The following is a 27,167-nucleotide window of genomic DNA, read 5'->3' as shown; positions in this document are numbered from 1 at the left end:
AGCATACCAGGCGAGCTCCCATGAGCCTCCTTTTGGGACTTGAAACCGCAGTCACAATATTGTATATTTATGTTGTGTTGACAGGATTCTCTGCTGCTCTCTGATTTCCATCTTTTCCTTTGTCTTCCAAAAGCACCTCCGGCCCCGCAATTCCTCCCTGTCTCCACACTCATATTGGCCCAGTGCATTTGGGACCTATGGGGCCGGTGGCAGAGTAAACAGGACCCCTGAGCCAACCTGGCGGCCATTTCCTTACTCTCACTCCAGCCAAATAAAAAGGGTGATCATTTTTTTTTATGGCATTTGTTAAGCACTTACTATTGAGCGCTGGGGTTAGATACAAGCTAATCAGGTTGGACACAGTCCATTTCCCACATGGGGTTCACAATCTTTATCCCCATTTTACAGAAGAAGTAACTGAGGAACAAAGAACTTAAGTGACTTGACCTAAGTCACACAACAAGACAAGTGACAGAGCTGGGATTAGAACCCAGGCCCTTCTGACCCCCAAGCCTGTGCTCTATCCACTAGGCCATGCTGCTTCTCTGGCATTTTCATTTGGCAGAGACCCCCTTGGGCTGAGCAGACATAAATGTGCAACCTAATATAAACAAGTCTGCATTCTTATCAGCAATCAAGAATCAAGGTCAGGAGATTTTTGGATTGGCAGAAGGGAACAGGCAGACAGGAAGGGGCTGGAGGTGAGGCTTTCATGTCTTTCTCTCTCTGTCTCTCCCATTCCCTATTAAGGGCATTTTCAAAATCTTATTAAAATCATATCTCCTCCAAGAGGCCTTCCCCAACTAAGTCCTCATTTCCTCTACTCTCTCTCCCTTCCATTTTCTGTTTCGCCCTTGCAATTAGATTTGTACCTTTTAAACACTTAATATTCACCACACCCTCAGCCCCACAACACTTATGTACATATACATAATTTATTTTAATGTCTGTCTCCTCCTCTAGACTGAAAGCTCCTTGTGGGTAGGACATATGTCTACCCCTATTCTGCTTTACTGTACTCTCCCAAGCCCTTAGTGTAATTCTCCACATACAGTAAGGTGCTCAATAAATACTTCTGATTGATTTTGAACAGTCAAGTTCTGGCTGATCACCTTTGGAAGCTGTGAAAGGCAAGATGAAATCCATCCAAACAAACATCTCCTGGATGCAAACTAGGTATGCAAAATAAAGGAAATGTCATCCATTTTAAGACAGAAGCAGTTATCCCCTTTGTTTTCCTGGCAATCCTTTCAGATAGTGACTAGTTGGGTCTAGCTGCAGGAAAAATTATTTCATGTTTCCCTCCCTTAGCCCCCACACATAAAGGCTAAAATAATCTATTCTTCATTACCCTCCTCGGGTCATTGCTGCCAAGGGATAACAGATCCTGTGAAAGGCAACAGAATTAAATTATAATGACATGGTTCTTGAGAGTCAAGGAAAGGTTGTGTGAATAGCTCCTTTAGGAAATCTGTCTCTGAAATCGGGCAGGGACAACAACACAGCACAGCTTGGGAGCAATTTTGTCAGGCTTATTTATAGACAAGCACCCAGTCAACAGAGCAGAGCTGCACGCAGCCCCACTCAGCCTACCTCTCCACATGCATTTTTTCACTAGATTTCTATATTTATAGCCACAAGTTTGGATAATGCCAATTCTGGAAATAACCCCTGGTTCACTTACGAAAAATAAAGTTCCTTAAAGTATTTAAACTATTCCAACTCATTGCCTTACTGAACTTAAGGGCTGAATGCATTCTCTCATACCTGTGACTAGTGGCAGCAGCTTTCTACGCTGGAGTGGGAAAGAAATGGGTCTACATTCTGGGTGGGGACCACTGTCCAGGCTCAAACTACCACCTCTAAATAGATCCCTCCCAGATCTATCTCACTATCCCCGGCCTCTCTCCTTCTCTGCAATCTCTCATTTCCTCTGGCCCTCTGGACATCTCTCCTTGCATGTCCCCCAAGTATCTCAAAAGAAACAAGTTCAACAAGGAAAGGAGAATGACCTACTAGATAAGCAGCATGGTCTAGTGGGTAGAGCACGGGCCTGGGAGTCAGAAGGACCTGGGTTCTAATCCAGACTCTGCCACTTGTCCTTCTGTGTGACCCTGAGCAAGTCACTTCACTTCTCTGAATCTTTTACTTCATTTGCAAAACGGGGATTAAGTCTGTTAGCCCCATGTGGGACATGGACTGTGTCCAACCTGATGAGCTTATATCTATCCCAGGACTTAGTAGTGTCTGGCACATAATAAGCATTTAACAAATACCATTTTTTTTTTAAAGTTCAGAACTAAATTCCTCATCTTCCCTCTCAAAACCTCCAGACACCTGTCACATAAGTGTTTGTGTGCATGTGCGTGCATGCACACACACACACACCAGGTAAAGGTCACTACAGTGAGAGCAGCCTTAGTAAGCTAAGTAAGAGAGAGTAAGCCAAGGAATGTCTGTGTGTCTGTCTGTCTGTCTGTCTCTCTCTTACACTACAGCACTCAAAGAAAATTGCATGTTTGCCCAACAAATATCTGACCCTTCATTTCCTCCACACTACAGTAAAGCAGTCCACAAGAGCCAGTGGAATAGGAAAAGCCAAGAAAAGCTTAAAACTCCCACAGTGCTGGATCCTATCAGGTGAGACACTCTGAGAAAAACATTAACTCTTTTGGACTCAAAACAAGGATACATTCTGGGAGGGGCATTCTTTGAGGAATAATCCCTTATTCTACGAATGACAGATCAAATAAGATAGTGCATTTACCATCTGACTTCAAAACGTTTTTCCTATTCCCCCACTTATTTCCATAGCATTCCCGTGGGGAAAGGATGAGGAATATCTCCATTTTTACAGGTGGAGAAACTGATACCCAATGACATTAAGCGTTTTATCCAAACGTGAGTCATTAGTTCTAAAGTATTTACTGTGCTCTGGGGTTAGAAGCTAGGTCTCTTGACTGCAGCTTGGTAGCATCTTATAGCATCTAGCAGGACTAGTCCCAGGTCTCTGGAATCCAGCTTCAGATCTCCATTTTAGAACACAAACTGAAGGGAGTACTTCCACTTAAACCCCTTTTTCATCTCTTTCTGGATGCTTGCAATGCTTGGAACTGCTTTTTTTTTTGGTTGCCTTTTTTTGGGGGGGTGCATTCCTTATGTCTTCTTGTCTCACAAGCCTAACTAAGCTTCTGCTCAAAAACAGCCTCTCCTTTCTGAATTGCCTACACTCACAGGATTTTTTTAAGCATAAGGTAGGAGGTATATCCCACCTTGTAATAATAATAATGGTATTTATTACGTGCTTACTATGTGCCAGCCATTTTACTACATGCTGGGATGGATACAGGCAAATCTGTTCCATACGGGGCTCACAGTCTCGATCCCCATCTCATAGATGAGGTAACTGTTAAGTGACTTGCCCAAGGGCACAGAGCAGACAACTGGCAGAGCAGGGATTAGAACACATGACCTTCTGACTCCCAGGCCCGTGCTCTATCCACTCCACTGCGCTGTTTCACCATCAACAGGACTATGCATTTTATTTGTTCTTTGGTAGTAGTGAGGGTTTGCACTAAGCCACTTAACTCTCTCTTGCCCAGGCCCTTTGTAGCTAACATAACATCTTCCTAGTCCGTTGGCTGGGGCATGGGATATGGTCTGTGGCTGTAGAACAGCGTATCTCTGTGTGCCTTCATCCAGCTACATGGATGAGTGACATACATTATTTGTTCCAGAGGGAGCTGTCTAGGCAGAAAATATCAGTAGGTTCACAAAGGATAAAATTAATGGCCAAGGACTCTCCACTCTGGGTACCAGAGAGAAAGTCAGCATTGTCTAGTGGAAAAAGCATGGGCCTGGGAGTCAGAGGACCTCAGTTCTAATTCCGGCTCTGCCACTTGTCTGCTGTGTGACCCAGGGCATGTCACTTGACTTCTCTGGGTCTCCGTTAACTCATCTGTAAAATGTAGATTAAAACTGTAAACCCCACATCGAACATGGACAGTGTCCAACCTGATTAGCTTGTTTCTACCCCAGCACTTAGTTCAGTGCCTGGAACAGAATAAGTGCTTAAAAAATACCTTTTAAAAAAAGGTTAGGGATATTAGATGGTCCCTACCTAACCATTAGGCTGGATGTCAAGGAGGGTGACCATTTCACAATTCCTCCTAGCAAACTGTTGTCCCTGACAGAGAGAGAAGCCTTAGGTGAATGGGCCAAAGACCTGACCCAATAATAGCCACTCCCTTGAGGAAAGGTTAAAAAGAGGATATTTAGCCTAGAGAAGAGAAGGCTAAGAGCTGGGACTTAGCTATCTTCAGGTATGCATAAGGACGGAGCAAGAAGGAAATGGATTTCAATTGTAACAGGAGAATTTGACTGGTCATAAGTAATAATAATGAAGGTATTTGTTAAGCGCTTAATATGTGCAAAGCACTGTTCTAAGCTCTGGGGGATACAAGGTGATCAGATTGTCCCACGTGGGGCTCACAGTCTTAATCCCCATTTTACAGACGAGGTAACTGAGGCCCAGAAAAGTGAAGTGACTTGCCCAAAGTCACACAGCTGATAAGTGGCAGAGCCGGGATTAGAACCCATGACCTCTGACTCCCAAGAGCGGACTCTTTCCACTAAGCCATGCTGCTCTTCTACTAAGTAGTAGTTGCAGTTTTTTATTGAGTGTTCATGGACTGCAACACATTGTATTAAGTGCATGACAGAGAAGTGGCACATTCCCTGTTCATAAGAAGTTTACACCCTAATGGGGGAGATACACTCACTAATATTTACAATAAAAGTAAGAAGTGGAATATACATTTGAATGGCAGATATACAAAAGTGCTCAAGATGTACAAATTGGCTAATCAGAGCACTGGGAACTAACTGGGAAGTTTGTTGGAGTCAATTGGATTTTAGGAGGGCACTGAATGTGGGGAAAGCTGGGTCTGTCAGGTGTGGGAAGGGTGGAAGTTCCAGACCCAGAAACAGTGCAGGTCAGGGGGGCTGAGGGAACAAGAGGAAGAGGACAGCAAATAACCTCTCATGGTTCCTTCCAAATGGAGGATTCTAAAACATCCTTCAAGAAGAAAAGTTCAAGGTTCACTTGCTTTCGGGGGTTGGGATGCAGCCAAGAGAAAAAATATGAAATTTATTGTGGGCTTTCAGTATGGAGTTTCATCACCCACTTCTCCACTGGAAGGCACAGTATTTACAAGTAATACAAGGTCAACTGTTAACAGATTATGAATTGCGAACTGCCTCATCATTTTGTAGATCTGTTTGGGCAAAGGCAGGAAACATTCTGTGGTAACAGGATCTTCATTAGAGTGGAGGCAAGGTAGATATGGAAAGAAGATGTGGGAAGGGGGAGGTTTCTTAAAAGACAAAGTGCCAAAGAAAATAACCACATTAAAAAAGGTTCTGATAGCTCTTCATTACTCTGTGGAGATGTAAATTAAACCCGGTAATCAGATGGCTACAAAACTCAACAAGTCTTGTTTCCTTCCCTGGTTTTGCAAATCCTGAGAGGACTAGGATTACAGATGACACATTCTTTTTTTGAGGAGGGGAGGGAAAGGGGGTGTTTCATAACTGACATAAAAAGTCCCAGAAATCTCAAACATGCCAATACACAGCAGAGAAGGAGTTGAAGAGACACATCAAAGATGAATGTGTAGATGCTAGCATCTTATTTGAAACAATCACTTCTCAACAAGAAGTGCCCCTTGAAACAGAGCAGGACCAAGCCATTTGTTACAAGAAGTTGTTTCAAGACAAGAATCAAGTCTGCAGAGGGGTTCTCTCCACATGATTATAATAACGCAGGAATCAATAGGTACTTTTACATTAAATTAGCAGGGAAGTTCCTTGATTTTTTTTTTTTAGGAGAAAAATCTTATCTGTCCTCATCCTCTTAGGAAAGAAGTGTTTGCTACACTTCTTTCTGGGCCACACTTCCTTTTTATGTAAAAAAACAACTAGGGAGAGTTTCTAGTTAACCCCTGCAGCACAGGTGGTGAAAGCAATCATTCAGAGCTCCTCTAGGGAAAAGAGCTACCTGGGCTTCCAAAAGTTCTTAGCTTTGGTCCAAACCTCCTACTTGGGCTCCATTCAAGCCCCATCCACTCCAATTCCTCAACTTGTTTGGATGAATGGAATCAGAGTTGAAGGCACCTCTTGGAGTCCCTGAATTGAGCCCTCTGCTTCCTTGCGGGTTAGCACTCACACTAGAATGGCTGGGGATCCTTGCTTGCCAATACCAGGAGGATGAGTTTTCTCCCAGCCTCTGCCTGCTCTAGACTTTGGCTTTTTGCTCCTTTCCTAACCTCTGCTACCTAAGGAAGTCTATCCAAGTTATTGCCAACAAGTCCAAACCACCAGAGAAGGGAGCAGTCAACTCTCCCAGCTGGAACTGGAGCAGCCTCAAATAAAGAGACAGAGGCAGACTGAGAGACAGAGGCGCACGGTGGCCAGGGTGACTAGTCTTTTTCAGCTTTGATGTTTCTTGCCCTTTATTTTGGGGGAAAAAAATGAAACTTGAATTCTCTTCCCAGCCTTCCCTCCTTTGAAGCATTTAGGGAGCAAAACAAAGAACCGAGAGCCAGAGAGAAGAAAGACCCAAAGGTTACTTAGCCACTGGCAACAGGAAAGCCTAGTCAGTTGATGCTGTGGTTAAGAACCACATAGCACAGATGTCATCAGGCTCTCTTCCTCTCAAGATTATATGCGGTCCCGCCCTCGGATACAGAGACACTATCAGGAAAAGGCCACTCAAACCTCCTCTCCTGGGCAGCCTTCCTTCAACCTACAACCCAGGCCTACAACCGAGCAGCTGGTAGCCTCATCCCAAAGAGGTGCTGCCTCATTTTCATGCAGACATCATCCCGAGGAAACAGGAAAAAAATATTTTGTTTGTTAAGTGCTTACTATGTGTCATGCACTGTTATATGGAGTGTTATAATCAGTGTTATATGCACTGATTATACGGAGATGTGCACACGCACATGTCATGGGACTGTGCCCTAGTCCCACATGGGACTCACAATCCAAGTAAGGGGAGAACAGATATTGAATGCTGATTTGACAGTTGAGGAAAGTGAGGTCCAGAGAAGCAAAGAGATCAAGAGCAGGCAACTGACAGAGCCGGACTTAGAACCCAAATCTTCCCATTAGACCATGTGGCTTCTCTCAAGCAACTCATCTCTCTAATCCCTCCCTCCCCTCTCCCTTCACCCTAGAAAACAGCTGTAATGCTCACTTACCAATCCTGCAAGAGTTCAGTCCCTCTCACTAGCCTAAGGTCCTTGAGGTTCTGTCTCAGGCAGGTGGCAAGGGTGCCTGCATCTACCACCAGTCTTCAGGCTCTGCTTCAGCCCCTCCCTGAACTGCCTTTATTTTTAGAGATGCTCCCTGCTAAGAGACAATATAAACTCTCTAGCCACTGATTTATGCCACTATCCTTAAAAGATAATGATAATAGTTTATGTTTATAATGGTACAGAGAGATTCTGTTCTTTTTCTTCCTGCTTCTCTTGCTCTGAAGCAAATCCAGTCTTGGTATCCAGCAGGCAAATAAGAGAAGTGGCTTTATGTCCCTATGGGAAGGCAGATCCCGTATTCCCCAAAGGGGACAAGAACACATGAGTAAACATATGAGAGAAGAGGCCTGAGAGTCTCAAAGACCTGGGTTCTAAGCCAGGCTCTGTCAATTGCCTGCTGTGTGATCTTGGACAAGATACTTTGCTTTTCTGGACCTCAGTTTCCTCACCTCTAAAATGGACACTCAATATCTGTTTGGATTGTGAGCCCCAAGTGGGACTGGGACTGGCTATACCACTTGTCTGTTGTGTGACCTTGGGCAAGTCACTTTACTTCTCTGTGCTTCAGTTCCCTCATCTATAAGTGGGGATTATAACTGTGAGCTCCATGTGGGACAGGAATTGGATCCAAACTGATTATCTTGTTTCTACCCCAGCATTTAGTACTCTGCCTAGCACGTAGTAAGCGCTTCACAAATATCATTAAAAAACCGTAATAAAGATGGTGGTGGGCAATCAGAAATTCCTGCACATAGGTGGAGTTTCTGGCTAATTCTTATCCAATGCCAGAGAATGGTCCAGAGAGAAAGGTTCAGAAGGAACTTCTGAAAAGAGGCAGTAGAGCCAGGAAGATACTTGGTTCCCCATGCCCCTTTCTTTCTTGAAGATCTCCACTGACAGTTCTCTCCCTCTGTCCCTTCCCCTGTTGCCCCCCATCACTCCCCTGAACACTGTGGCTCGTGCTGCTGTCATGGCTGCACCACCACAATCAACCCCCACTCCACCCAACCCTCTGCAACATCTGATGGGCCCCTTCGCAAGTAAGGTCCAGGATACAGCTCACAAGCCTAAGGACTCAGGTCGCAGAGGCTCTTCTGCTTCCGGGCTGGGTGATCTGGGCAAGCCACACAAACTTTCTGTTTCAGTTTCAGGTTAAAACGATCACATACTTGCCCCACAGATACATTCTGAAGATGACGAGTTTAAAATAACTCTTTGGGTGAAATGAGCTACCTGGGCATAGTTACCTGGAAATTTTTTTGAACTCAATTCCCCTTTTGCTAGAGGCCTGTACAATTAGGGCTTATGTTGGACATTAGTATTGTAATCTGAATCAAACCAGAATAGTGATTTGCATGAGTTCACGGCTCTATACTTCATACAAATCCTTCTGAAAAAAAAAAAAGGGAGAAATGAACCAATACTAAATTCTGAAGAAACAGGGTCAGGTCACTAAGATTGCAGGACAGATCATTAAGATGGTAGAAGTCTGTAGGAGCAAACTCGGTTGAAGCTGAATGTGCTAAAATTCTCATGATCACAGCTCCTTGCTAAAGACGTAGGTCAGTCATTCCCATAGACGCCAAATTCACCGTAAATATTAAAACCATATTTTTCAGGGGTGATGTTTTGCCTAACTACTTTATATTAGAGAGGTTTCCATGAGACAAACTACTCCAGGGAGTTTGTTTACAACTGCTACCTCCACTTCCTCTCCTCCAATTCTCTCCTCGATGTCCTGAAATCAGGCTTCCTCCCCCTCCACTCCTAGGAACCTGGCTTCTCTAAAGTCACCAACGATCTCCCTTCTTCCCAAATCCAATGGTCTCTACTCCATCTTAATCCTCCTTAACCTCTTGGCTGCTTTCGATATTGTGGACTGATCACCCAATTCTCCCAGAAACACTGTCTCTTGGCTTCACTGACACTGTCCTCTCCTTCTTCTCCTATCTCCCTGGCTGCTCATTTTCAGTCTCTTTCAAGGGCTCCTCCTCTGCCCCCCAAGCCCTAACTTTGGGAGTCCTTCAAGGCTCAATTTTGGTTCCCTTCTATTCTCCATCTACACCCGCTCCCTTGGAGAACTCAATCACTCCCAGAGCTTTACTACCCTGGCTTCAACTAAGATGATGATTCCCAAATCAACCTCTCCAATCCAGACCTTGCTCTTGCTCTGCAACACACATATCTCCCCACTACTCAAGAGTCTCTAATGGATTGGGCAATCCAGTCATTGTACCTCAGCATTAAACAGAAACTCCTTACCACTGATTTTAAGGCAGTCAATCAGCTCTCTCTCTCCTACCTTACCACACTGATCTACCACAACCTGCACACTCTACTCCTCTATCTAACTCTCCGAACCTTGATCTTGTCTATCCCCATGCTGACCCCTGTCCACCTTTTCCCTCACAACTGGAACTCCCTCCCCCTTCATATCTGGCAGTCCACCACTCTCCTCACTTTTAAAATCCTCCTAAAAAATTACATCTCTTCCAAAGAGGCCTTCTCTGACCAAACTCTTATTTCCCCATCCACCCTCCCCCCTGCTTAGACTACGCACTTGGCTAGGTACTCCTTAAGCCCTTTGCTACTCATCCTAGCCCCTCAGAACTTAGGTAAAAATCCTTATTTACTACATCCCCTCTCTGTAAACCCTAAGTTCCTTGTGGGCAGGGACCATGGCTAGTAACTCTGCTGTACTGTATTTTCCCAAGTGCTCCTAGAGTAAGCACTGGCTCAGTGGAAAGAGCACGGGTTTAGGAGTCAGAGGTCATGGGTTCTAATCTCGGCTCCGCCACCTGTCAGCTGCGTGACTTTGGACAAGTCACTTAACTTCTCAGTGCCTCAGTTACCCGATCTGTAAAATAGGGATTAAGACTGTGCGCCTCATGTGGGACAACCTGATTATCCTGTATACACCCCAGCACTTAAAACAGTGTTTGGCACATAGTAAGCACTTAACAAATACCAACATTATTATTAATAAATATCACTGATTGCTTGACCCAGCCAATTAACCTATAAATCCTATGGGGCGCAAGTCTGTGGGAGAGTATGGGAAGGAAGGAGAGCCCCACCTACTCCCTCCCCAGGCCACTCTAAAGGTTTGTAAGGTTCAGGCCAGGAAGGGTGTCAATGGGGCAGGCATTATGCATGTATGGAACTTCACACCTATGAGGGACTATAAGTCTCAGAAGACTCAGAGTTATGTAGGTGAGCTTTGATCCACTTTGGAACTAACCTGAGCCTAAGACTCGGCCAAGTCAGGCCAAGCTTGGGCTGGGACTAGGGGCAGGTTGAGTCCAGATTTCCAGTCAGCTCTATATTCTCTCCAACCCTGGGTTTCCACACCATTTCCTGGGCCCCTCAGTTACCTACAGGAGGGAGCTGAAATTGCTCTTTGGAGTGTTACTATTTACCTGGTGGTTCTGTTTTCCCCTCACCCTGTCCTCTCCCCCTCCTTCCCTCCCCAAGCCTGAAGGACTTAGAGGGACCTCAATTATACCATTTAACACTCTGGCTCCTTAGCACTTTCATCTAAATGAAAGGAGCAGGTGTTAAAACAAAACCACAGCGCAAATTAACTCAGAAAAACCGGAGGGGATGAGGAGAGAGGAGGTGAGGGTGGGGGTGGGGAAGAGGCTTTTATTGAGAAATCCTGTGTTCAGGGACTTTTGCTGGAAGGCTACATTGGATACATACAAGATACAGGATACACACTCCTTAGCTACTTCCCTGCCACCTGATTTGAGGAAGGATGGGGTGGGGAGAAGTGAATTTCATTCTTCCAATTTCAGATCCACAAGGTGTTTTGATTGGGGTTTTCAGGGAGAGTTTTTTTGTTTGTTTGTTTTAAAGGAGAAGATGGGTCTGGGCCTTAAGACCGAGGGCTCAGAAAACCTAGTTCCTGCCTACAGGGACAGATGCTAAACCACCTGGTTTTATCTGAAATCTAAAGCAAGACAAACATGGTCCTTTCCCTATTTAGCAGGCAGAAGTCAATATTTGCAAGAAGTTTAATCAATCCATTCCACCCAGTTCAGCCTCCCCCAACAACGAGAGGGGAGAAAGGGGATGGGGAGAAACAGTGTTCCTCCCAGACACAATCAGAAGGCCCTAGTGGCTGTTTCTCTTCAGAATTACACATGTATGTATAGCTTCCTGCCTCAGAAGCAGAGAAAAGAACTGCTTACCTGAAAAAACTCTCTGGGTGCTCCTGAACACAGTAGAGGGCAGCCAGCCAGCCCTGGAGGGATGGGGTTAGGGTTGGGGCTCAGGGGCCTCCGGGCCGCCCAGCATCCTAGAGAAACATACACAAAGGAGAAGAAGAATCAACCTTCTGTACAGTCATTAAACACAAGTCCGTAGGAGGTTGGAGGAAGTGGGGGGAGGGGAGAGAGAAGAATCAACCAGCCAGTGGACAATTGTTTCCTAAACCAAAGCTTTTTCATAATCAAGAACTTAGTACAATGGTCTACACAGAATAAGCACTCAATAAATACCATCCATTGACTGTCTGGGTGTGGAACAGGCCCTTTCTGTGTGTCTGAATAAGCCAAGGTCAGGGGGCTCTAATAGGGTGGGTGGCCAGTCATTCAGAGATAAGCAACATGGCTGGTGTATAAAGCACAGGCCAGGGAGCCAGAGGACCTGGTTTCTAACCCCAGCTCCACCACTTGCCTGCTGGGTGACCTGCAAGTCACTTACTGCTCTGTGCCTCAGTTTCCTCAACTGCAAAATGGGGATTCAATATCTGTTCTCCCTCCTACTTACTGAGCTCCATGTGGGACAGGGACTGTAACTGACTAACTTATATTTACCCCAACACTTAGAACAGTGCTTGACACGCTGAACAAAACTCCCTAGATCAGAGGGGAAGGGTAGTGATACCCTTAAAACAAAATGACCCTACTTGAAAATTTTAATTTCGCTTCCCGGGATGCTTCTGTTTCAATCAAGATGCCAAAGAAAAACAATCATTGCTGCAGGCTCTTCCCCCACATTGAATTAGCAATTTTTCAACAAGACTCCTCTAAATACACATCCCTTTTGCAGGACTCTCGTTCTGTCAGATTTACACATAGTGCCCCAACCTACATACCCGAAAAGAAACGGGGCTTGTGCCAGCTGCCAGCAGACAGGTGGGGATGAAAGACTTGGAAGCAGAGAGATGAGGTTGTGCTCACTGCAAACTTCAAGCGGGTGAAAATACTTGCAGGGACAGTTGATCCTTTGAATCTTTATGCAAAACTGGATTAAACCCTCGGAACATTTTCAAAATGATAAAGCAGCTGATTTTCCCACTGTATAAGGCTAATCTCTGAGAACAAATACCTACTTAAAGGAGGTTCACTCATTCTTTCAAAGAAACCATGTGGCCTAATGGTGAGCGCACAGGCTTGGAAGTCAAAAGAAGCTGGGTTCTAATGCCATTCTGCTATTTGCTTGTTATGTGACCTCTCTGTGTGACTTCTCTGTGCCTCAGTTCCCTCAACTGTAAAATGGGGATTCCTATTCTCCCTCCTACTTAGACTGTGAGACCCATGCAGGACAGGAACTGTCTGCTCTAATTAGCTTGTACCTACCCCAGTATTTAGGAGAGTGTTTGACACATAATAAGCACTTAAATATCATAAATAAAAATCACTGGAGGGCTGTTTCTTGCCTTGCAACAGTTTGGGCAAAATGTAGGGTGCAGTGCACTAAAAAAAACCGAAAAAACCTCCTAGGGTGTGAAAAGGAAATGATTCCCCTGAAAGGCCACCTTATTGCCTCAGAGTAATCTGAAGCTCTGTGAGACATGAGCTCCGTGAAAAGACATTACTGAAGGCCTTTCTATGGTCACAAATGCCACTAACAGTCCTAAAGATTCCAGAATCGAATTGTCCTCCAACCCAAAAAATTTCCCCTTCAGTGGGAGAGTATGGCTCCTTAGTTATCCATTTCTTGCTTTTCCCCCACTGCTCCTCCGATTCCAGAATGGCTGCTTTACTCTTCTCTACCAGGCCCATCTCGAAAGATAGGCAATCTCTGTTCATGCACTCGCTGTTCCCTGGAGCAACGTTCCCCAAGAATTTTGTGGATCAGCTAATTTAAGTGTCGGGATTTAAGTGTCAGCCTCCCTGCTAGGCTGAATGCTCCTTGAGGGTAGGGATTGCCTCCTCTAACTGTTTTTGTACTCTTCCCCCAAGCCCTCAGTACAATGTTCTGCATATAGTAGGCCCTTAAGTGCTACTGATTGACTGGTCAGAGAAAGAATCAATCAGTCAACCAAGCAATTTGGTTGGGGGCACACATATATAGAAGTAGAATTTTACTTTTGTACTAATCTCCCCACCTCATCGCTATCTCACATTCTCTTAGCACAGTTACTACCGGGATTCTTCCTTTTCTGAAATACAGAAAAGGAAGCAAGACTAAAGGCAGCAGGAAAACCCTTCAGAGATTATCCTAAAGGGACCGCCGGTCGAGAGAAAAGCCTGGGGCACATGCATTAGCAAGAACCATTAAGATATTCTCACATCAAGCAACAGCAGGGGCAAAGAGGTGGATTTAGAAGAGCACTTAACAGCCATGTATGAAAGCCAGAGGCGAGGGGAAAAAGAAAAGGAAGAAGGAAGGAGAGGGATAAAAGAGATGGACTTGTGCTTGGAAAAAAAAAATCCCTCCTGGCTTGACAACAACGAAAAAAGTCTCTGGGTTTAATGGCAGATGGGAGAGAAATTCTTAGCATGCAGCAGTCGGTAGCATTATGTAAAAATCTAACCCCACAAAAATATCATTTTGACGATTAAAAGTTAATTTTAGCTAAGTTCAGTGTGACTAATACAACAGCATTAGTTGCTGGAGTTTATACAGCTGGATTTCAGAAACTTTTGACAAGTTACCAGGGTCTGGCAACCAGAAAAACATATTACATAAGGGTAGAACCTATTATTACAAAAAGAGCAATGAACTGCACAGTGACCAAAATGAATGGACGGGGCCTAGTTTCGAAAGTCCTGCCCACAAGTTCTGAGGTGGTGAATGGGGCAGAAACTCAATGTACCCCTTTAAATAGCCACAAGCTGAGATGACCCCTTAGGTCTTGAACCCAGTATTTCTATGGAGTTTGGATGACTAAAGTCAATTCCCAAGACCCTTACTTTGTCCTCAGGGGCTCTTGTTCTGCAATATTTTCCCAGGGATACAAGGCTATTTTTACATCAAAAACAAGCGACTGAGGCAGAAAACCCTACTGCACCCCCTCCAGCACCCTCTCCCCAACAGAGGGAAAAAAAAACATTTCATAAAGGCCCTGGACTTCTGATACACAAGGCTTCCAAAGTGTTCGTGCTCACCAGCAAGTCCCTAGGTCTGACAGCCAAAATACCCTCTCTGTATTTGTCAGTCAGTGAAATGCAGGAGTCAAAAGTTCTGCAAGTTAATTATAGTTGTTGTTGTTGTTGTTGTTGTTAATGGTATTTGTTAAGTGCTTACTATGTGCCAGGCACTAAACTAGGCGCTGGGGTAGTTACAAGATAATCGGGTTGGACACAGTCCCTGTCCCATATGAGCTCACAGTTTCAATTCCGATTTTACAGATGAGGTTACTGAAGCACGGAGAAGTTAAATGACTTGCCCAAGGTCACACTGCAGACAAGTGGCAGAGCCGGAATTAGAACCCAGGTCATTCCAACTCCCAGGCCTATGCTCTATCCACTAGGCCAAGTTGCTTCACATATTAAGTATAAGCATTAATTATGTATTATATAATATATATTTAGTATTAATTACATATAATTTAATATATGTTAAGTATGGTATTTGTTAAGCATTTATCATGTGTCACGCACTAAGTACTGGGGTACATACAAATTAATCAGGTTGGACACATTCCCTGTCCCACATGGGGTTCACAGTCTAAGTAGGAGGGAGAACAGGCACTGAATCCCCATTTTATAGATTAAACAATTGTATACTTTGAGCACTTACTGGGTGCAGAGCACAGTTTAGAAGAGGAAAATGAGGCCCAGAGAAGTTAAATAATTTGCCCAAGGTCTCACACAATAAACAATCAGCAGAGCTGGGATTAGAACCTAGCTCCTCTGTCTCCCAGGCCTGTGCTCAAGTTGCCTGTGGGTCAGACTAAAAGGCAGACTGGGAAATCCACTGTCTTCTGAGTCAGTGGGGCATGATGACCAGGTGCAGTCCCCATAACTTGATGCTGGAGGATGCTGGGAGACTACTACCATCATCACTGAGTACCTACTGGACGCCCAGGGCTGATTCAGATAGTCGAGGTAGTAATAATGGAATTTCTGAGGCTTCCACTGAGTTCAGGACTCTATATTAAGTGCTCAGGAGTTGCAACAGAAGCACAAGACACGCTCCCTGCACACAGGGAATTCACACTCTACAGAAGTAAAAACATAAGATCCTAGGCTGCTAACCAACAGATATAGCTACCCCAACAAAAAGGACAGCTGAGTTATAGCACAGGGCAGTTGGGGCCGGGGTAGGGAGAGAGAGAAGAATTGGTGGAAGTGGCTAACATGCAAGAGTTATCTGGCATTCGCCAATGAGAAGATATGGCTTGCTTCTGAAGCCTGTGTGACCACTTAGAACTGTGCTTGGCGCATAGTAAGTGTTTAACAAATACCATCATCATTATTTAATCAGGCCTTTGGTTAAATGGCCCCTCCTCTATGAATCAATCAATCATATTTATTGAGTGCTTACTGTGTGCAGGGCACTCTACTAAGCATTTGGGAAAGTACGACCCAATATTATAGACACGTTCCCTGTCCACAATGAGTTTACAATCTAGAAGGGGAAACACACATTAATATAAATAAATAAGGATATATACATAAGTGCTGTAGGGCTTGGGCAGGGGTAAATAAAGGAAGCAAATCAGGACATGCAGAAGGGAGCAGGGGGGCGGGGGGAAGAGGAAACGAGGACTTTAGGGAAGGTCTCTTGGAGGAGTTGTGCCTTGAAGGTGGGGAGAAAAGTTGTCTGTTGAATATGAAAAGGGAGGGGATTCCAGGCCAGAGGCAGAATGGGGCAAGAAGTGGGTGAGAGGTCGGGAGGTGGGCAGAGGTCGGTGGAGAGAGTTGAGGTACAGTGAGTAGATTGGCAATAGAGGAGCAAAGTTTGTGTGCTGGGTTGTAGTAGGAGAGTAGGAAGATGGGGTCAGATGGGTCAAGGTGATTGAATGCTTTAGAGCCAAAGGTGAGGTGTTTCTGTTTGATGTGGAGGTGGATGGGCAACCACTGGAGGTTCTTGAGGAGTGGGGAAACATGGATTGAACTTTTGTAGAAAAATGATCTGGGCAGCAGAGTGAAAATGGAGTGGAGAGAGACTTGAGGCAGGGAGATCAGCAAGGAGGCTGATACAGTAATCAAGGGGAGGGAATGCTTGGATTAACATAGCAGCAGTTTGGATGGAAGGAGAGGACATTTTTTAGCAAGGTTGTGAAGGTTGGACCGACAGGATTTAGTGATAGACTGAATGTGAGGACTGAATGAGAGAGAGGAATCAAAGGATAACACACGAAGATTATGGGTTTGGGAGATGGGAAGGATGATGGTGGTGTCATCTACAGTGACAGGAAAGTAAGGGGAAGGACAGGACTTGAGTGAGAAGATAAGGAGTTCTGTTTTGGACATGCTAAGTTTGAGGTGAGAGCAGGCCATCCAAGTAGAGATGTCCTGAAATCTGGAGGAAATGTGGGACTGCAGAGAGAGAAAGAGATCAGGGCTGAGTGAGGTGATCAGAAAAGCTCCTTGTGAGCAGGGAATATGTCTACCGACTCTATTGGAGTGTACTCTCCCAAGCGCTTCGTACAGTGCTCTACACACAGTAAGTGCTCAATAAATACCACTGATTGACTGATTGATCTCTTCCTTAACTTTCTCCCTTTTGGCTCTGCCACCTTTAAAATCCCATTCCTTTTCAGCTCCACCCCCATTCTCCTTTGAACCATTGGTATCTCTGAAGTGGTTAAACTCAAAACCACAGAAAACACAGTGATGGGGAGGTAGAAGAAAGTGAGACAGACCTTATCAATTACAATTCACAGTAGGAGGGTAAGTCTTTCCTCAGGAATCATCAAAGTTGTCATCATCAGTGGTACTTATCGAGTGCTTATTGTGTGCAGAGCACTGTACTAAGGGTTTGGGACAGTACAATACAAAGAGTTGGGAGTCATGTTCCGAGCTTACAGTCTAGGAGGAATGGAAAAGAAAACAATTAAAAGGAGGCTACATTGCCACACTTTTCACAAAATAGTAGAGAAGGGATGCGTGGAAAACACTGGAAAATGAAGTGAGCTTCAGGTCCATTCCCAAAGTTTGCCAACACTAAATTTTGACTCTGAAGCAGCCCACGGTGCATGCATTTCTGAAAACTACTGTGAAGACGCTCACATCTTCCAATTTCTACTTAAGCAGAGGCGAGATGAGAAAACCCACTGCAATGAATGACATTATTTTCTTTAAAAGCTTATAGTTTTCCCTTCCAGCCATGCTCTCAAGCTGGTTCCGTTTAGAACGATTCTCCTTTCTCAAGTTCCCTGGGCAACTGAAACGAAAAAGTAATTACTGAGCTAGGCTGTCAGTGACTACTGAAACACGAGGACCCCAACTTTAGATAGTGACTTGGCCGGGTGAAAGAAGAGAGGTGTCTGAAGCCAGGCTTTCTGTAAGAGGACAGCCCACGGAGGAGGGGAAGCTATACTCAAAATGAAGGGGAGGGTTTGAGGGCTTGATGTTGGTGAACAGCTCTCTGAAAATCCAAGCGGGATGATGCGCAGTTCCCAATATACCCAGACCTTCTACTCAGCCCGGAGCTCAGCTGGTTAGTTACAAACTCCACAGAATAATACTTTATCCATTTAATTGTCAACATGGGGGTGCCATGGTAACAACTGAAAATATTTACATACCGCCCCACTGATTGGTTGTTTAAACCATCTGGCTCCTGGATATGGCAAGTATTATCAAGCACATGTCCCCATCCCAACTGCTATGGCTCTGCGTGATCCATGGTCCCTGACTCCGGGGACCTGGGAGCACATCGCTTCCATCAGTCTGCTCCCTTCTCTGATCTGCCTCTAAGCCACCCTAATGCTCTCTAAGGCAAGAGGTCATTTTCCAGATGGTACAAAGGAATGGTCTACCCCCCTCCGAGAAGCATGATTAATCACCAATAGTGCCACAGCTTCCCTGACATCAGCTCTCATCGAGACTATTGATTATTCACAGGACTAGGTATTTATGGAGCTTTTTTAAGTCCAGAGATTCAAGGACTTGAGAGAATAAAAACCAAAGCAAAACAAAACTAATTTCCCAACACACCCGGCTCTCCTATAGTACAGGGGGTGAGTTCTTGCAAGACCCCACACTGTGGAAAACCCGCACTGTGGTCATTCATGTTTATTGAGCACTTCCTGGGTGCAAAGCACTATACTAAGTATTTAGCACTCTACTAAGCACTTGTCCTCCCCGATTCGTGTGGACAGCTATGTCTTGGGAAGCACAGCATGTAGCATGCAAATTGACTCGCACTGGATTTTTTATGATATTTGTTAAATGCTGAGGTAGAGACAAGCTAATCAGGTTGGACATAGTCCATGTCTCTCATGAGGCTCACATGTCTCTCATGTCTCATGAGAGACTCACAATCCTAATTCCCATTTTAAGAGAAGTGAAATGACTTGCCCAAGGTCACACAGCAGACAAGTGTTCCCTAATTGCTCATGCCCTCCTCCCTTTGCCTGTAACTCCTTCCGGCTTCTCATCCAGCAGACGCTGCTCTCCCCCATCTTGAAGTTCCTTCTGAAACCACATCTCTTCGAGAAGGCCATCCCTGATTGAATCTCTCATCTTCTTATCCTATTTTCCCCTCTGGTGCCACTCCAGGACTTGGGCACTCATTTGTTCATTCACTCATTCATTCAATCCTACTTACTGAGCGCTTACTGTGTGCAAAGCACGTGGGAGAATACAGTACAACAATAAACCGACACATTCCCCACCCATAACAACTCACTCACACCTCAACACAGCACTTGGGTGTTAACATCTTTATAGCTTAGTGCTTCCTCCTAGATTGAAAGCTCCTTGAGAGCAGAGATAAGTCTCTTGTATTTTCCCAATGGCTTGGCACAGTGCTTTGCACAGAGTAAGTGCTCAATAAATGCTCCTGCTCGATTATTTCATAACAATGTTTTAGCCAAAACACTGCTCCAAAAGAAAAACCAAAGAACAGTAGAAAGCCAATTAACCAGGCAACAGTAACTGGAATTGTGCTTGCTCAGAAAATCAAACGTTTGGATAACCAAATAAAATTGGATTAAAAAACCTCAGATAGGTATGAACCCAATGTATTTTGGTTTATGCAAAATAGCCTAGATTTGCATACATGACTAACTGTAGGTTAGTTCCAGTCATTTTGGAGAAGCTGGATTCAAAAGAGACTGGGTTCTCTATCTTTCTTCTGTCCCATTTAAATGTCTTTATCGTTCAGCCCAGGAAAGTTATCCAGATTCCAGTTCCATCCTGAGGGCAAGTTCTGGTCACCATTATACATCTGACATCTTTAATTTAATGATTAAAAACAAAACAAAAAAAAAGATTCCATTTGGATTCCGTTCCACAAGTAACAATTTTCTTAATGGGAAGCATATGCTGCCACCCACTTGTAGATGCCGTGTGTCAGTTCGGGAATCACATCTTAATGATGATATGGTACGGGTGTTATCTTTTTGACAGCGGGTGAGTTAACTGGAAACTCATCTCTCAAGTCTCTGCCTAGTTTAAAATGAACCAGAATAAAAAAATTAAAAATTACTCTTTGGGAAAGTGCATTAAGGGAGAGTCCATTAAAGCCAGTTGGGTTACGACAAACAAAAATGACTTTTTAAGATTCTTCCAGCCCATAACTGGCCCTGTAAATATCTAGGAGATCATGGCTCCTTCCCTCATACCAGGCAGAAGGCTGGCTTGTCCATGTCAATTCAGCTTTTGGGGAAACATTCACACATGCTGGCGACCCAACAAAGTTTTTCATGAAATAAAAAGATGCCACAGAATTTAATTATTATAGGTGAAAGTTTTCACTAGCTTGAAAAAGGTTTCACATTGTTGGGCTGGGTCTTCTCTATCAAAATATTCTTTTTATTTTGCCAAACTTCTGTTTGGTTCAGTTGCATCCCAGCAGCCGAAAAAGAGATTTCCACGGCAAATGTTTGTTCTGCTAGTAAATAGACCCAAGCAGTAACATTTTCTTCAGTTATTTAGCCAGACGGTTCAGCTAAAAGTTTTTGCAAAAGGTTACAAGGGCCAGCTGTTGGAAATTGAGTGGAAATAATACTGCCACAAATTTACACATAATCAACTTTCGATTATCCGCAGCAGATTTTTAAGCTCTCACCAGCTGTGAGCCTGTCTTTCCTCTGACCTTCTCCCAAACTGCAGCCCCACGTTCCACAATAATCCAAAGGAGTAACTCAGTCTTGCTTGCCCTGGGTTTGCTTCCCCCCATCTCCCAGACTGAACTGAGGTTCCCTCACAGTTCGGGCTGTATCCACTCAAATAACCTTATATTTAACTACGGCTCCTCACACAGGGCAAACACTTAATGCCATAATTATCATATCCAGATACCCAAGCACTCTCCCCTGTTCTAGATAATCTAGGCTACTTTCTTGCTCCATTATCTTCGATTCTTGGAATGTAAGAGAAGTACCTTTCTTTCACAAACTCACAGCCCTCCAAGAGAGAGCTCCAGTCCCTCTCCCTAATTTGCAAACCAGGGAAGTGAGACAGAGGGAGCTGGTGGCAGAACTGAGATTTAAAATTCTGAGTCTCCATTGCAAAAATCCATCAAGAGACTACAAATATTTTCCAAAATGGTTGGTCAGCAGAAATGAGACATGCTCACCAAAATGAGTTTTAAAATATTTTCAGGTCATTGCACCACTATGGGGAATCTCAAGCTTAAATATGTCCAAACTGAACCCCTAATTGTCCCCCCCAAATCCTCTCCTCCACCTAACTTTTTCATCACACCATCCTCCTCACACGTGAAGTCTGCAACCTCGGCACTATCCTTGTTTCCTCCCTTTTTTTTTTTTTTTGATCCCATGCCTTGAGACTGTCACCAAAGCTTGCCAGCTTTTCCTCCAGGTCACTTTCAGGATCCACTCCTTCTCCATCCAAAACAACTACCTCATGGGTCCCAGACATTTATCATAGCTCGGCCTGTCTACTGCATCAGATGCTTCCAATCTCTTACCTCATCAGTCCATATTTTACCCTATGCCTGGATAACTTTTCTTGAAATGTCATTCTACATACTTCCCCACCCTTCAAAAACCTCCAATGGTTACCTATTCCTCTTTATATAAGCAGAAACTCCTGACCTTTGGATTTAAGGCATTCAGTGCTCTCCCTCCTAGCCAGTCATATGTACTAATGTACATATGTACACACGTTCTGTGTAAGTATTAATATGTACTAATTTCTCATAACACTTATGTACCTATATATTCATTCATTCAATCAATCGTATTTGAGTGCTTACTGTGGGCAAAGCACTTGGGAGAGTACAATATAACAAGAAACCGACATATTCCTGCCCACAACAAGCTCAGAGTCCAGAGGGGGAGACAGACATTAACAGAGACAGATAAACAAATAAATATACCAGAGGAACCCTTTAATTTAAGCATTCACTCAAGTACTCATCCCCTTTGTCTAGCTTGGCGTAGTGGAAAGAGCAGGGGCTGGTAGTCAGAAGATCATGCATTCTAATCCCGGCTCCCCCACTTGTCTGCTATGTGACCTTAGGAAAGTCATTTCATTTCTCTGGGCCTCAGTTCCCTCATCTGTAAAATGGGGATTGAGACTGTGAGCCCCACATGGGGCAGGGGCTATGTCCAGCACAATTTGCTTGTAACCACCCCAGCATACAGTAAGCACCCTGGCATATAGTAAGTGCTTAACAAATACCATAATTATTATTATTCTGCTATTTTAATGACCATCTCCCTCTCCCCCACTGGATTATAAACTCCTTAAGAGCAGGGATCACATCTCCTAACTCTGCTGTCCTCTGGCAAGCATTTAATACAGAGGTCTGCCCACACTGAGAGCTCCTTTAATACTACTGATTGAGCTGTGGCTAGAATCTTTGAACTGAGAGTAGTGGGAAGGAGAAAGATGCCAAAGGATTTAGCCTTTATCTGGGCTGCTGTTCCTCAATTCGGTCAGTCTGTGGTGTCAAGAACGTTTTATTATTTCTGGGTCTTTATTATGGAAAAGCTCTCACACCAATTGCCTTTTATTGAAAAGCACTTTCTCACTCTAGTGTTTTGAGGTTACAAACCACTGTCTGGTTTTCATTTCTGTAACCAAGAATACATTGAGAACTGGGCATCTAGGAAGCAAACCAGAGCACTGATTCCTACCTTACCATGAAGATGACCTGGAAATAATTCTGGAGAAGTTAGGAGATCAAGCTCTGTGAGATGTCAGGATCCCTTTATCCCCTTAACTTCCTCCTCCCACTAATTCTAATCTTTAATCCATTCAGAGACTTTGATTTCCAAAATACCTTCATTCAACAGTATTTATTGAGCACTTACTATGTGCAGAGCACTGTACTAAGCACTTACCTGACTCTACTGAGTTGACACCTGGGAATCAGATCATTATGTTACCTTTGCTGTATTCCTAAATTTTCGAGACTTGTCAAAAGATAGCAGTGAAGAGAATGGCAGGGACCACCTTCCCCCTACCCTTAATTCCCCCCACCACACACACACACACACACACCCCAGTGAAAAACAGAAGTTCCTTTCCAAAGCTTTCTCTCTTTCTTCCTGTCCTGCTCTGGGGTGTTGAGGGTTGGCCAACACAAAGGAGGCAACCCCTCAGGGTAATGTTTTTCAACCTATTTATTTTCTCCTTCCCCACTTCAAAAGAGTTCTACTTTCTAGGACTACTTTTTGGAGTGCACCTGTCAAGGCAGGGATAATCATGGAAAGGAAATTCTGGAGAGGGGAGGTGGGGACTTTCCATTCCATGATCTGTGGAGACGGGCAGCACAAACATCAGAAAAGCAGAACAAATCTTTGCTAGACTGCCTTCTCACCCCTTTATTCCCTTACTTTTTAAAACCGTTAGCTGCTCCTTCTTAGGAAGAGCGATGGAGTGAATGAGGGGTTATTGCATTTCCTTCTCTCACTCAGCTGGAAGAGCAGGCTGGTGGCAACGGGGTCGGTCCTGGACATGCCACTTGGCATGCTGGGAGGTACCACCATTTATGCTAGATGCCAGTGGAAAAGCAATCAACCAATCAGTAGTATTTACTGAGCGCTTACTGTATGCAGGGCACTGGACAACACAACAATATAACCAACATGATCCCTCCCCAAAATGAGCTTATTTTAAATGAGCTTGGGGGGGCACTCTATGATATTCCAAATAATTGACCTTAGTGTGACATAGGAAAATGCTCTCAGTTCTTAACTGGGCATGTGTCAAGGCAGCTATGCACACAAGTACCAGATCAATAGAATTTTTTTTAGTTCATACCATGTGTTCAAGCACTTGGGGCCAAACAATGAACTAAGTAGACAAGATCCCTGTCCTCAAGGCTTTGCAATATAGCGGGGGCTGGGGGAGAGACCTGGACACTAAAATACATTCCAGACAGGGAGAAACAACAGAGTTTAAAGATATACTCATAAGTGCTACCAGATCGGGTCAGCAGGTACTTAAGGTTGAATTGACTGTCCCTAATGCTGAATATCAAACCAAATTAATAATTTTGGCATTTGGTAAATGCTTATTACTGTGTCAAGCCCTGTTACTAAGCACTGGGGTAGATAAAAAATAAATCAAGTTGGACACAGTATGTCCCACTGGGGGCTCACAGCCCAAGTAGAATGGAGTATAACTTAATCCCCATTTTATAGATGAGGAAATTGAGACACAGAGATATTAAGTGACTTGCCCAAGGTTACACAGCAGGCAAGTGGAAGAGCTGAGATTGGAACCCAAGTCCTCTGACTTCCAGACCCAAGCAGCATGGCTTAGTGGAAAGAACATGGGCTTGGGAGTCAGAGGTCATGGGTTCTAATCCCAGCTGTGCCACTGATCAGCTGTGTGACTTTGGGCAAGTCACTTAACTTCTATGTGCCTCAGTTACTTCATCTGTAAAATGGGGATTAAGACTGTGAGACTCAGGTGGGAAAACCTGATTACCCTGATTTCCTTGTATCTACCCCAGTACTTAGAACAGTGCCTGGAACATAGTAAGTGTTTAACAAATACCATCATTATTATTACTATTACTCTGGATGGAGGGCCAAGATCTGGAGTATTACCTGTAAACTCAAGATACCCATGATCATTCAGGATGTTAGGAGTCCAGCTCCATCACAGGGGCAGATAAAATAGCCTTTTGGGCCAGGAACGTCTCTAACTCTGTTATACTGTACTCTCCCAAGTGCTTAGTACAGTTGTCTGCACAGAGTATGCACTCAAATACGATTCATTTTACTCCCTCTGTATCTGTTGTAGTTCCACCTGCACAGTTAGGGCCATGTTGTGGTTCTCCAAAAATAAAGGAGTTCCTGTGTTCTGAAGTTGTCATCTCTATTGAGAATATTCCCCTTAACTATTTAATTTTACTTGGCTTCCTTATCCAGATATGTATGTGGGACCATGTTAGTGGATCTAGTCTTCTTTTGGTTGGGTGGAATGAAAAAAAAAAGTTGCTGCCAGCCAAGGAAAGAGCGCAGTCCCCTAGGAACAAGGCAGCCCGCCTTCTCAGAGGGGAGCAGGGACAACTGGGTTCTGAAGTATTGCGGGGGACACCAGACAGAAAGGTTGCACCTACTTAAACACTGCCCTTCTGGGTAACGGATTAGTAGTGAGGCAGTTAGTCAGTCAGCCAGCCAAAGTCAGTAAGCACCCTCCTCTCTGAGGAGTTACAAAGTACACACAAGGTTCGGTGTAAACTCCCTGAGGAGTTTACAGTGCAGTGGGGGGATGGGACAAACATGCAAGCAAGCAGAATACACAAGTAGCAAGAAGCACAGAGCCATGAGCAGAAACAACAGAAAAAAATCTCCACATATGGCTTCCAGAGTCGCTGGAGTGACTGAAGTCTGGTGGCATCAAGGTGGACAGAATACAAACCAGGAGAATCTGAGTTCAGTTTTCTAACAACAGGAACAGCAATCGGAGCACAGGTAGCTGGCACCCAGAGTGGGGACCCCTGAGCTTGGCTCCCACAGAGTCCCTTGTCTCTGAAGCCCAACCACCCAAAACAGGTGAGGAAGGCAATTTAAATAGGGAAATTGGTCTAAAAATGGTTCTAGAAAACGAGTGAAAAACCTTTCCATTCCTTAAAAGAGGCAGAAGAGCCTTTTTAGGAGAAAGATCTTGCTAGATTTCATGAATCCACACCTCACTTCTACAAGCTTTTAGAAATGGGCCAGCTACTTGGAGTGAGCTGGACCCTGATTAATTTTCCATTCTTCCTTCTCCACCTGCAGCAGACTAGCTCACATATGAACACCCAGCTCACAAAAAGGAAAAGAAAGGAAAGACAGAGTTTCCTCAATACCCTTAAAACCCTTGCCTAACTTCTCCCAAACCACTCAAGGTGGAGCTCTTTCAAAGGTATTTATCTTTCCATTTGTTAAATCATAAGAGACAGAACTCACATCAAGCCTCTGGCAGGAGCATTCGATTAGATAGGCAGATGTTATTCAAACAACCTGCTGGCAGCTAACCACTGTGCTTCTCAGCCTCTTCTCGGGGCCAATGCGGGGGAATGACCCCCCACAGCTGTTTCATGCTAGACTCCCAATTTCACTCATAAAGCGACTCCATGCACAGAAGCAGGTTGGCCTAGTGGCTAGAGCACAGGACTGGGAACCAGAAAAACCTGGATTTTAATCTTGGCTCCTCCACTTGTCTGCTGTGTGACCTTGGGCAAGCCACTTCACTTCTCTGTGTCTTGGTTATCTCATCTATAAAATGGGGATTGAAACTGTGAGCCTGATGTGGGATAGGTACTATGTTCAACCTGATTTGCTTGTATCCACCCCAGTGCTTAGTATAGTGCCTGACACAAAGTGCTTAACAAATACCACAATTATTACTATTATTATTATTATTACTGTACTATCCCAAACGCTAAGTATGCTACTTTGCACAGAGTAAGAGCTTAGTAAATACCAGTGGTGACTGCCTGCCAATGTGCCAGGCTCTTCCACAGAAAATCTGAATGAAATCCCCGGCAAATCCAATCCCGCAACCACAGCCCATTCCCCTTACCCCAACCTTTAAATGCCCGGTAGAGTCTATCAGTCTTTAGACTGCTTATTTAGAACTCTGTTAAAATCCTCAAATGAAACATGATAGATGTAATTTGCTATTAGTCACCCAGCTCTAAATTAATAATTAAAAGTGTTTAATTGGCAAATATGAAAATCTACAGCAGTTTCTCAAGCATCATTGCATTTTAACTGGCCACAGCCCCATAATGGATTTCATAAGTCGGCTCATGGAGCTAATTCACATTTGAAGTTAATTAGCCTAACGAAGTAAGTGTGACTTACTGAATTCCAGACAGACTTCCTGATGACTCACCCTGCGGGAGAGGAGAGGCCCAAGTGGAATGGGTGGGCCAAGACTGTATCCGGGGAATCTGCCTCCCCTTCACATCATCCAAGGAGGCCTTTCAGGGGTCCTTTCTGGGAAAGACATTTTGACTCCATAAGGTGTCTTTGAGCCGGGGCTCCTGCTGACATCTAGGCCTAACCCCTGTTCTTCATGGGGT

General features: G+C 44.3%; 1 protein-coding gene across 7 annotated transcripts in view; it reads right to left on the bottom strand.

Moving 5' to 3' along the window:
* The window catches only part of PITPNM2 (phosphatidylinositol transfer protein membrane associated 2), a 191,892-nt gene that overhangs the window by 154,360 nt on the left and 10,365 nt on the right, over nucleotides 1-27,167 (bottom strand). For 5 of the 7 annotated variants that reach the window (XM_029051992.1, XM_029052050.1, XM_029052041.1 and 2 more), the window contains exon 2: nucleotides 11,513-11,619. The gene's annotated coding sequence lies outside the window, so the exon portion shown is untranslated. Of the gene's footprint in view, nucleotides 1-11,512; nucleotides 11,620-26,946; nucleotides 27,126-27,167 lie in introns of those variants that run through there. The other 2 variants (XM_029051998.2, XM_029052005.2) reach the window with 2 other exon arrangements.

This window comes from Ornithorhynchus anatinus, chromosome 2, assembly GCF_004115215.2.
Source record: "Ornithorhynchus anatinus isolate Pmale09 chromosome 2, mOrnAna1.pri.v4, whole genome shotgun sequence".
NCBI classification, from domain to species: domain Eukaryota; kingdom Metazoa; phylum Chordata; class Mammalia; order Monotremata; family Ornithorhynchidae; genus Ornithorhynchus; species Ornithorhynchus anatinus.
Note: the sequence above shows the minus strand (reverse complement) of the source record. Positions and strands in the feature narration are given on the sequence as shown.